The sequence below is a fragment of the Suricata suricatta genome, chromosome 6 (genome assembly GCF_006229205.1).
Source record: "Suricata suricatta isolate VVHF042 chromosome 6, meerkat_22Aug2017_6uvM2_HiC, whole genome shotgun sequence".
NCBI classification, from domain to species: Eukaryota; Metazoa; Chordata; class Mammalia; order Carnivora; family Herpestidae; genus Suricata; species Suricata suricatta.
The window spans coordinates 26,870,856-26,881,813 of record NC_043705.1 but is presented as its reverse complement, the minus strand read 5'-3'; the positions used below and the strand labels follow the sequence as shown (position 1 = coordinate 26,881,813).

Below are 10,958 nucleotides of genomic sequence, written 5' to 3'. Positions count from 1 at the left end.
CGGCCCCCGCGGCTCCGGCGCACTCCCCGCTGCGCCCCTCCCCGGGGCCGCGGGTCCTCCGCACGGGATGTGGGGGGCTGGCGGAGGGGACAGCGGGGGTGGGGGGGCGGCGCTGGGTTCCTCACACCTCTCTGTCCTCCAGGCCTGCAGCGGACCCGCTCAGAGGCCCCTCCCTGGTCTGGGGCTACAGAACTCTGCGGGGAGAGGGGCGAGGGGGCACCACTGATGCCCGCAGCACCATCAGGCTCGGCCTCTGCCCTCACCCCGGGGCTTGCTAACTGAGAGACAGAGTAGTAGTATGCCTTATGATTGACAGAAGCTAAAAATACACGGGGCAGGTTTCCTTAGAGCTAAGCTCCCCTAGGAAACCCTGGAGAAGGGTGGGGTCCCTTGCCTTCGGACAGACTCCTCTCTGCAGCACCATGTGCCAGATGGATGCTGTGATGGGATGGAAGAAGTGACAAGACTCCTGGCCTGGAGCAGCTCAGAGCAGCTAAGCAAATGGTCACATGGCAGGGAGCAAAGTATCCATCCGAACACCTATTAATCACCCACCAGTTACAGGGCACTGCTGGCCCTGGGGAGACAGAGACCTAACAAAGGAGATGGAAGCTCTTCCTGAAAAAGCTTACAGTTGGGAGATTCCTGAGCCAATACTGTGCCATGGAGAGTAGCAGCAGGAGCCTGGGGAGCTGAGAGGGGACACCTGGCTCGATGGAAGTGACACCCGGCCTGAGGGAAAAAAGGGGTTAGCAGGGCAAATGGGGCATGCATTCGGGAACGGGGAAGGGTAGGTCAAGGATAGAGGAAGCAGGACGGCATGTCACAGAACCCGGACCCAAGCTAAGAGTCACACAGGTGATGGGAAAGCAGGCAAGTGGACATGACCTGTGTCAGGAACAGGCTAGGTGAGGCTCAGGCAGAACAGGGTGAGCCTGGAGGCGGGAAGGTCAGGTAACTAGGAGGGGGATTATGTAAGAGCCGGACCCATAGCAGTGGATGTGGGCATTTAGAGAGGCAGACAGACTCCAGGGGTGTGTAGGAGGGAACAGATTCAGTAGGACTGGGCGTCCTTACGTAAGAAGGGGAGAAGGAGGAGGCAAATGACTAAGGTGCTCTTGGCATGGGCATCTAGGCAGGTGGTGATACCATTCTTAGAATAAGGGATGTGGACAGGGTTGCAGGTTTGCCAGGAGAGGGTCAGTGGTCTTGGACCCACTGAGGTTGATATGCTTGTGATTTGTCCAGGTGGCGGGTCCCACAGACAGCTGGATGAGGAATGTAGCTTTCAGGGGGTTAGGGAGGCGGGGGTGTGGAGATCCCCACATGGGAGTCACCCTGGGCCTGCATGAAGCTGAAGCCGCAGGAGTCCATGAACTCTGGGGGAGGGCAGGCAGAGCAGCAGGTGGGTGGTGGCAATGATGGGGAGGAGGCGGGGCACAGAGTAGCCACAAGGCAGGTGATGCAGCTAATGGGGGGCAGGAAATGGGGAGTGTGGAGCGAAAATGGGGAGGTGGCCCCACAAAGAGGGGCTGCTGCATACATGATAGACGCAGCCTGCTGTGTTACAGTGAGTCCCTGGGGACCTGGTTGTGGGCGGCAGGATGGCTGAAGCGGACTGCGGTGGTTTGACAGAGGGCTGGTGGTGCGGAGATGTGAGTATAGAATATAGAGAATTCTTTTCAAGAATCCTGTCTGTGAAGGGAAGGGGAGAGTCAGGGCAGAAGTCAGGCGAAGACAAAATCAAGAGAGGCTTGACATGTTAGAATGCTGATGGAAAGGAAGAAGAAAGAGGAGAGGTAATCAGAGTGGGGGTGCATAAGGAGAGGTGGGGAGCAGAGCAGTTGCAGGGGAGGGAAAGGGCCGGTAAGAGCTACTGGGGACCTGACTTGGGGGAACAGAGGGAGTAGAGAAGGGAGGACAGGTGGCAGGGAGATTTCAGGGTAGCCTCGACTAGACTTGGAGACCCCGTGGGCACTGGAGGGAAAGGAAGGGGGAGCAGTCAGAGAGAGCCAAGGCTTGTGGCTGGGATGACTGGATATATGAGGAGCACACAGGGAAGGGTGCACTGAGGTGTCAGTAGGTAGTGAAGCAGGACTCCGGTGCGTCCACATCACGCCTTCTGAGCCACCTGCACATCTCAGTGGAGAGGTCCAGGCAGAACCTGCCCTCACAGGGCTGGGGCCAGGGGAGGCATAAGGACTGGAAACACAGATTTGAGTCACCGCACTAGCAGGTGGTGGCCAAAGCCGGGGACTAGGTGAGCTCTCTGCAGCTCCTGTGTGGAGAAGAGGTGGAAAAGCAAGGGGAAGGGGCTAGGGGAAGGGAGGCAAGCAAGCAGGTCTGAGCCTGGGGGAGGCTCCACCTGAGAGGCTGAGAGGCAGGCAGAGAAGAAACCTGGAAGGGAGGCCAATGGAGAGGAGGATTTCAGAGAGCCACCGTCACTGCCAGCTGGGGAGAGTTCCAGCTGGGCCCTGTCACCAAGTGGGTTCTAGCCTCTGGCTGGCACTCAGGAAGCCAAAGACCAGAAGGTTGTAGTTTCCTGGAAACCCCACTGTATCTTCTGCACTGAAGACCAGGAGGTGATCTGGAGCGGTCCCGACCTTGACCTTCCCTGATGCCCTCCTAGTCTCCTCCCCTCCCCATGTCCCCAGAAGGGAGAGGTGGGACATTTGCTCTGCTGGCTAGCTGTGGGGGCCAGGCTCAGTGCTGGGGACCTCTGCTGCTGTGGGGGAAATAGTCCCTTTGCCTATCTCTGTCCAGATGTGGGCTATTCTACTCACGGGTGAGCACCTTTAGACACACACTTCAGTCTGGAATAAATGCACTTTCCTGAAAACAAATTTCTGAGAGAGGAGAATGTCTCTCTGGCTGCCCTAGGCACTGGGTTCAGACCCCTGGGATTTAGCTACACTTTATCTATGATTTCTTTTCCTCATCGTGGTGCTTATTAACATTTCCTTTTTTTCTGGAGCCTCTGGGAGAAAATCCAGAGAGGAGCATAGGAAGAACTATTTTGATGATTTCTTCCTCAAAGAATCCTATCTGCTGAATTTCCACTCAGCCATTGCTCAAGCAAAGAGAGAGGTATCTTTGGCAATGACCCCCTCAGTGAGTCAGGGTGGATGGCCACTCAGATCAACCTGCTGGGAAGGCTGCATTGGCTAGACTGAGGTCTGAGCACATGGAAGCCTCCATGGATGGGCATCTGAGTCTGAGCTGCTGTAAAAGAACTCCTTTAGGAATCTGGGGTGGTTTTGACATGAAGGGTAGGGCAAGAAACGACAGGAAGTTTCTGGGAAGGAAAGGGAGGAAGTAGCTCTTGGCAATTTCGCTGGAAGGTTCAGGTTTGTGGCTGAGGCCCCCATGCCAGGATCCACCAGGTAGATAGGCAGCCCTGCCTAAGTAACGGCACCTGTGTAACAAAGCTTCGAGTACAAGCTCTGGAGGCAGATGGCCTGAGTTCAAATCCCAGTCCTCCTCCTTATAAGCTGTGTGGCCTTGGGCAAGCTGTTCAACTCCTCTGAGCTTCAGCTGCTGCTTATCTCATAGAAATGGTAATAAAAACTACTCTGCAGGACTTTGGGTAGATTATAATATGACTCAACGACAAGTGGTCAATGAATATGAGTTGCTTACTTCTCCCCAGTAATTGTTTTATATAATAGAGGTCACTGAATAGCAACTATAGAAGCGATCATGTGAAAATGATCTTTTAATTAATTTCAGGCAGAACATTTCTCTGTTTCAACATGACTGCTTGGCACAGGACATTATGAAGCACTCAAAGAGATCCAAGCTCAGGCTTGAAATGTCCCCTGGGGCTGGAGCATTGGCTGCATCACAATTTTTCGGAAGACGCATCTTGTGTGTAAGAGCCTGGGAGCCTGCCTTCCCAGCCCAACTCTCCCTGTAGCAAGATTTACCGGCGTTGGAGCAAGTCAGGTAATCTTGCTGTAAAACTTCCCTCATCTGTAAAACTAACATTCGATGACTTGAGTTTTTCCATGAGCTCAGTAAGAGATTACAGCAATATTTCACTGACTGTTTAGATGGAAGAAAAAAAATTCACCTCCTTGCCCACCATTGCCCCTCTCCGAAACCGTGAAACGCAGAGCCCCATGAATGTAAACATGCCCTCCTGCCAGAGACAGCGGCTTGGAGGGGTGTTTTTGCTCCACGGGACAAGATGCAGCTGGAGGAAAAAGTAGGGGTCCTCCATCCCCGCTGACCTGGATCTAGCCAGGGTGAGCACAGCTCACTAGGAAAGGATTTTCTTTTTCTTTCCATGTCAGACGGACTCAAGAGACAGAGTGGCCTGTTTGGAACAATAATTACGAGGCTTTTTCAGGCACTTTATAAAAATGACTACTTTCACATTCTGTGGCTCCTGTAAGATCACTCAAAACAGTTTGGTTTTAGAAAATAACTCTGTTGTGCTTGACAACGGGCCTTAAACATCATGATGTATTAGTGGTTCCAGTAAGTTCCCCACAAAGGAAACCGAGAGAAACTGGTTTGGGGTCTGTGGGTGGGAGACATGGCATTTGCAGCCTGGTCCACTTCATGCCTCCCTCTGGCCATCCTCCCTGGAGTTCCTGGTGATGTCTGCACATCAGGGACAGAGGACATGGCCGAGATCATTTCCAGAGCACACTCGGCCTAAAAAACCTGCCACCGTGTAGCGAATTTGCTCTTCAGCACCCTAAGACATGCTGGGGAGAAAGAAGGATGGGCTTTGGCAGGAGATATCCAGCTTAAAAGAGTGCATGAATCACAATTTGGGGAAAGTCTCCATTCTCTGTACAACACACGGCATTTAGAACAGTACTTAACACACAGCAATTCTCCGTCCCCCTGACAAATGCAAGAAACAGCCTTGTCTACTAAAATTGAGGGGTTCCTGCAGTACCATTTGGGGAATTCGGATTTGGGTTGTCAGGGCATTCCATAACCCTGTCACCGAAAATGTGTGGAACACACGCAGAATCTTAGATACCCCCGCCCTGGCCCCCATCAGATTCTGTATTTTAACAGATCACCAGGTCATTTGTGTGCCCGTCAAACACAGGCCAGCAGTGTTTTAGGTTAAATGGGTAAAGCTCAGATGAGTTTAAACTACAATTCAATTTTTGTACAGTGTTTCAACAGACATCGACAAAAAGAAAGACCCCTGAAGTTTTAACCAGTGACGTGACCATATTGGAAACGTGGTCAGCTGTCGCACCGAGGCCCAGCTGACTTTGTGAATGTCCGTCAAGACACCCAGGTGACTGGCAGTTGGTTTGTCTTTTGTTTTGCTAAGTCCAGTCGTTAGATATTCAGTGTCTTCTACACACTGAATGGGAAAGGAAACTGTTCAGATGGGGTCACCTTCAATTCCTGCTTTTCAAACCCTGGAAAGGGGGCCTGGGTGGTCCACAGGTTTGTAACAGCAAGCATTTAAACTTGCAGCTTCAGGCTCTACATCTAATGGGGACAGAACCAACTGTCACAGCCCTAAAATGGCACGAGGCCCTCAGTGTTTACTTTCCTAAATGACCGGCTGTTGTCACAACTTCTGCAAACACTGGCTTTCTTAATCAGGGCTTGCCAAATGCTACTAGCTGGTTAGAGCCCAACTTCATTTTCCAGGGAAATGGATTTTTCACAAGAGAGTTGCATTGATTTGGCTCAGATAAAATCTCCTAGAAGAATCCACAGGCACTTTTGAGGTTGCCTGACCTCAAATACTTTCGAGGAGTGATACCCACAGTAGGGAACTCGAGACACAAAGCTTACCCACGCCTTTCCTCTACTCCCCTCAATTTTCCTGCTTGGAGGGCAAAGGCCTCAAAGAAACAGACACCACCCAAAGGCAATGCATTCCAAACTCCAGCAAGCCCGGTGGCCGCCTTTCCCACTCCTCTCTTCGTCCCACTCCTTTCCGCGTCCCTACTCCTGCCAAGGGCACCACCCAGGGTTGGGAACCCCAAAGCAAGTTTTGCCTCACCCCCTTTTCTTTCCCCACATACAAACGGTCACCAAGACCTTCCAAGTGTTCTTTCCACACCCCTCCAGATGTTTCTGTTCCTCCACATAGCACTGGAAGACCCCACTACCTCACTTCTTACCAGCGGCAGCCCCTGGCCAGTTTCCTCCATACCCTATGCTCACTGCAGCCATCTTTCCCAACACCGCCTGCCTTATCTTCCCCAAGCGCCACTTCTCCGGACACAGATCTCCGAGGACACGCCCGATGGCTTCTGTTGTTTATGAGAGAAAATCCAGACTTCCTTGCCTGTTTTCTTTCATTTTAATGGACTTTTTTTTCTGGTTAAAAAAAAAATGCATGCAGATTATACAGAGTTTGGAAAACACCGAAAAGGCTGTATCATAGAATAAAACTGATCCCTTCCATGATCCCTACACCCAAAGCTACTTTCAATGCCTTGCCCTTCTTCTGCTGTGCCTGGCCTCTAAGGCTTCTAGAGAATTCCTCCTTTTGATGGCTCCAGCCTGCTCTCCCACATATCCTGACATCAGCCCTGGCTCCCGTGGGGCACAGCACACAGGCACACAGTCCACACCCCATACAGTCCCACCTCTGCTTCTGCCATGCACACTGGGCTCCTCCTGGTCTCCAAGTATGTGTATTCTCTCCCTTTAAGAACAGCTCTGAGACGCTGTGTGCCCTCAGGTAGATTCCTTAACCTTTCTGGGCTGCTGTGTTACCTTCTGGTCTTCCTTCCTTGGCCTTCCCACCTTAGGAAGGCTCTCCTTTCCAATGTCGAAACTGGCTGTTAGCCCTTAGGTCTGCCGTGACACTTCGCCCAAATGTTTACACATGCGTTTCTTTTAGAATTTCAGAATAGTTCCGCATAAAGCCCAGTTAACATGTACAGATTCCACCATGGACTGCTGCGTGTGTTTTGGAAGTCCAGCCTAAATCCCTTCTGGTGCAACCCCCACCCATTGCAATGGACTGGTCTGGAGTAAGCACAGATGGACGCTTCAGACACAGCTAGGACTCTGATTTAAGTGGCCCCGAGGGTCAGGCAGAAACCCAAAGGGCTTCAAAAAGTGTTTGTCCTGGTTCCACTTCCCGCCTTCCCTGTGTGTGGGGGGGGTGTTCAGTCCCAACAGGAAGGAACGAGCTTCTCTGGGGCTGGGTGCTCCCAACGTCACATCCTCATTTTGACTGCCCATCCCCCATGCTAAACGCAGAGAGAGCCTCCGCTTCCTCAGCCACACGCGGTGTGAGCATCAGCAGAAGCGGGAAGGAGTGGCAGCCATCGACAGATGTGCTCTACAGCAGCCATGCTGAGAGCCACGTCACAAGTGCCTACGAGATGCTCTCATCCCAACCCCCCCCACCCCCGCCTCATCAAAAGGACTCGGGACATTTGAATACAAGGTATAGAAAGTGATTTGTGCAGGCCAGACAGCCTGAGGTAAGAGACACAACACTCTGCCTGCTGGTTTGCACATTCTGGAACATGCCCATTCTCTAGATCAGCACCTTTACCCTGAAGGGGAAGGGCAGAACTGCCCCCCCCACCCCCCTTCCAGGGTTCTATGATACACACCTTGACTTCTCTGGACCCTCCACTCCCCTCAGGCAGCAGGCAGGCTCTGGGCCCAGAGCACACCTGTCAGCACCAGCTGCTTCTTCAAGCTGGCTTCCTCCCGCTCCCAGCATTCCCCAGCATTTCTTCCTCAGTCTTCCCCCCTGACCTTGCACCAAGAGGTTAGGGCCTAAATGCACTGATAAGAGGAGCCACGGAAAGGAGCTTGGATTGCTCCTTCTAAAAGCAGGGACTGGCCCAGTCGAGGCTGTGTCTAGGAAATGCAGTGAGCTTCCGAGCAGTGGGGAGGCAGAGGAAAGCCCATAAGTGCACGCATGCGCACGCATGGACTATTTGCCCGCCTGAAGGACACTTCTAGTTTACTAAGGGCAGGTACTGTTTTAAGTACTTTCCATGCATTGAGTCATTTCATCCTTAAAATAATCCTATGGGTTGGGTATCATTTTTTCTGTTTTACAGATGAGGAAGGCAAGGCTGGGAGAGGCGAAGCTTTCCAGAGAAGCGATGAAGCTGTAAGCTGAAGAGTCAGCATGGGAACAGAGGTACCAGGTCCTAGCACCCGCTCTGCCCACACCACTGTCCTATGCTCCTGGGTGGGAAGTGTAGGTACACGCTTCTCGAAAGCTCTAGAACTTTTGCTCTGGTGCACAGATGTTCATTGAGCAAAACCCTGCAAGTCCCCAGCCGACTTTTTGGTGAATGAGGCCTCTTCAGAGAGGAAAGTGGTGACACACAGCCATTCCCCTCCTACTCCAGAGAGGCAGAGGACTGAGCTGCCGGAACCATTCTTTATCTTCACTATGACATCTGTGTTCCTTTGAGCAGCTCAGCTGGAATTATTTGGCACTCCTCAACAAACTTACCGTGAGGCCACTCCCAGCCTACAGAAGGAACCAGCTGCCCTTACTGCTTGGTGAATCTAGATGAGCCAGGGGCCCCCACATACGGGGGACGGGATTTTCCGCCTGCCTCCGGTAGCAGTGACTTTCAGCTCCTCCAGATCAGCCAGTTGCAGGGTCCTCCTCTGAGGAAGTCTCCAGAATTTGTGTTAATAATGCTACTCAGCTGATGTGGGCATGACGGGAATTGGTCTCTTAAATTTTGGGGAAGCACATCCCGGTCTTTTCCCCAGGGCTAAGGCAGACGCCTGAGGGAGTTTGCAGCATTGACACTGGGCTCCGGTGGCCTGAACCTCCCAAAGGAAACGTTCCCACCACCCCCCAGTTTACCATCGGGTAGCCTCTAGGCTCCCAGGGCTAACTAACAGTCTCAGCACATGTGGATTCTTAAACAGATTGCAGCAAGTGCTGGCAAGGCCTCACCATTCCTCTTTAATGATCTAGACCCCTCTTTGCAGCCTTCCGTACTCCAGCAATGACCTTTGTCTGACTCCTTCGTTGGCAAGACAGATCATTTTCTTTCCGAATACATTTCACACTGTGGATGGACTATGTACACTGAGCACTCCCTGTTTCTCTGAAAGCACTGGAAAAGTGTGTAACATAAGAAAGATAATTATTTGGGGCACTAGGCACAACCCCACATACGACAACACTTCAGCAAGGCTCATTTAAACACCAACCCAGACTCTCCTTTTATTCCTTTTAAAATTACTGATCAAACATCAATTATCTGTGCTCAAGAATTCTTCCAACTAATGGTGTAGTCACTTGGATAAACATTTAATACAACAGAATCCCAGGACAACAAAAGTATTAAAATGACCCCCTGATTCTGTAGAAAAGATGCGTCCAGATTAATTAGCATGTCACAGTTGAACTACAATTTCAATAAGTCCTATTGTTCTATGTCATTCAAAAAAGTGTTGCTGCCAATATATGGGTCAACCATCTTGCTCCAGAAAGTGGTTCTGGACTGATTCTACAAACACTCACAGAAATCATGCTACAAGCTCAGGAACAGGCTGCCAATGGCAGTTGCAGAAATGACTCAGTCATTCCCCGACCATGAGGCACTCGGTCTGGTGGGGGACCAGGCATATATACAACGAAATAAGTGCTTAATACATAGCTCCACGGGAAGGAGCTCCAAAGGGAAGTACCCAACCACACAGGGTGAGGGGGGGCCGGCAAGTCAGTTGAGGGTGGGAGGAGTAGTGGGAGGTGGGGGGATTCTTCCCAGAAGAGGTGATTCATCATCTGGTTGGGAGGGAAGCCAAGTCAGCAAGGTAGACTGCAACTCATCAAACCCAAAACCAGAGACAGGGTTAGGACCAGAGATGTACATACTGCTAGTCTGGGTTTCTGGTTCTCGTTAGTGCTTTACAGTTCCTGAGACCTAGAAGAGCCTGGAAGACTTGCTTTTCTGTGCATCCATTCTTAATGCCCAAGGAAAATGCCACCTTGATCATTGGATTTAAAACTACCCCGCCCACGCCTTCCATTGTATAGAAATCTAAATATCCTAAGGTTTGAATTTAGGTCCTTTTCAAAAAGCCCATCTTCTATATGGGCACTTTCTAAACTTTAGAACCAATAAGCACTCTGGAATGGGTCCCGAGGCCTTGTGGACTATTTCATCTTCGGGGCACTTTCGGCACCTAACGGCACGTTGCATTGTGTCATGAAAGCACAGGTGAGCCTCCACGGAAACATTTCAGTTACTTACAGTTCAAAGGAGGCAGGCAGGGGAGGTAACAAGTGTGTCCACGTGTGTGTGTGTGTGTGTGTGTGTGTGTGTGTGTGTGTGTGTGTGTGAGATGCGCAAACAGCAGGCTCTATCTGCACATCCAAATCCAATGAGCGCAAATCCTAGCGAGCCCTGGAGACCTACGTGGAGGAGTCCTGCCAAGTTAGGGAGGAGCACAAAGCTCAAGGCAGAGCTTAGAAAGGCTTGGCTGGGTGATTAAAGCCTAACACACTGTGCAACTTCAAAACATGTTTATTTAGATGTAAAGTTCATCCAAGACCCCATAAATAAGATCTTGGCCCGTTTTCGGAACGTATCGTGACTGTCGTGGCCCCTTTTTAACTTTGGTTCCTGTAACTTACACTGGGGACCTGAGTTGATTGCTCCAAACCAGCAAATTAATAAATAAAGCAGCAGAAAGAAACACTGCAGGGTCATGAGGCCCGGGCTTTCATGCCTCTTCTTTCTTCATAACTGTTTCCAGATGTGGGGATTGGCATGGTGCCAGCTCAGTGACAGTAACTAATGAAAGTCCTTCCTCCCTAGCTAGCAGCAGGCGGCTACCGGTCCCAGCAGGATGGCCTGTTTGTGTTTTCATTTCAGAGGACTCACTTGGCTGGAAGCATGGCTCTTGTTGAGTGTGTAGCTGGCACAGGCCTTGGAGTTAACTGCAGCCAAACACAAGCATCGCAGTGCAAGGTGTCTCCCGGAAAACACCCAGTTTTGCACAACTGCCTGCTT

The 10,958-nt window shown here is 51.3% G+C and overlaps 1 long non-coding RNA gene across 1 annotated transcript; it reads left to right on the top strand.

Annotated features, from left to right (window-relative positions):
* Positions 1 to 3,670: 3,670 nt before the first annotated feature.
* LOC115294213 lies at positions 3,671 to 9,095 on the top strand. The gene is made up of 4 exons (XR_003909767.1): positions 3,671 to 3,945; positions 5,141 to 5,269; positions 8,028 to 8,110; positions 8,926 to 9,095. It is a non-coding gene; the product is annotated as an uncharacterized LOC115294213 (long non-coding RNA).
* Positions 9,096 to 10,958: the final 1,863 nt, after the last annotated feature.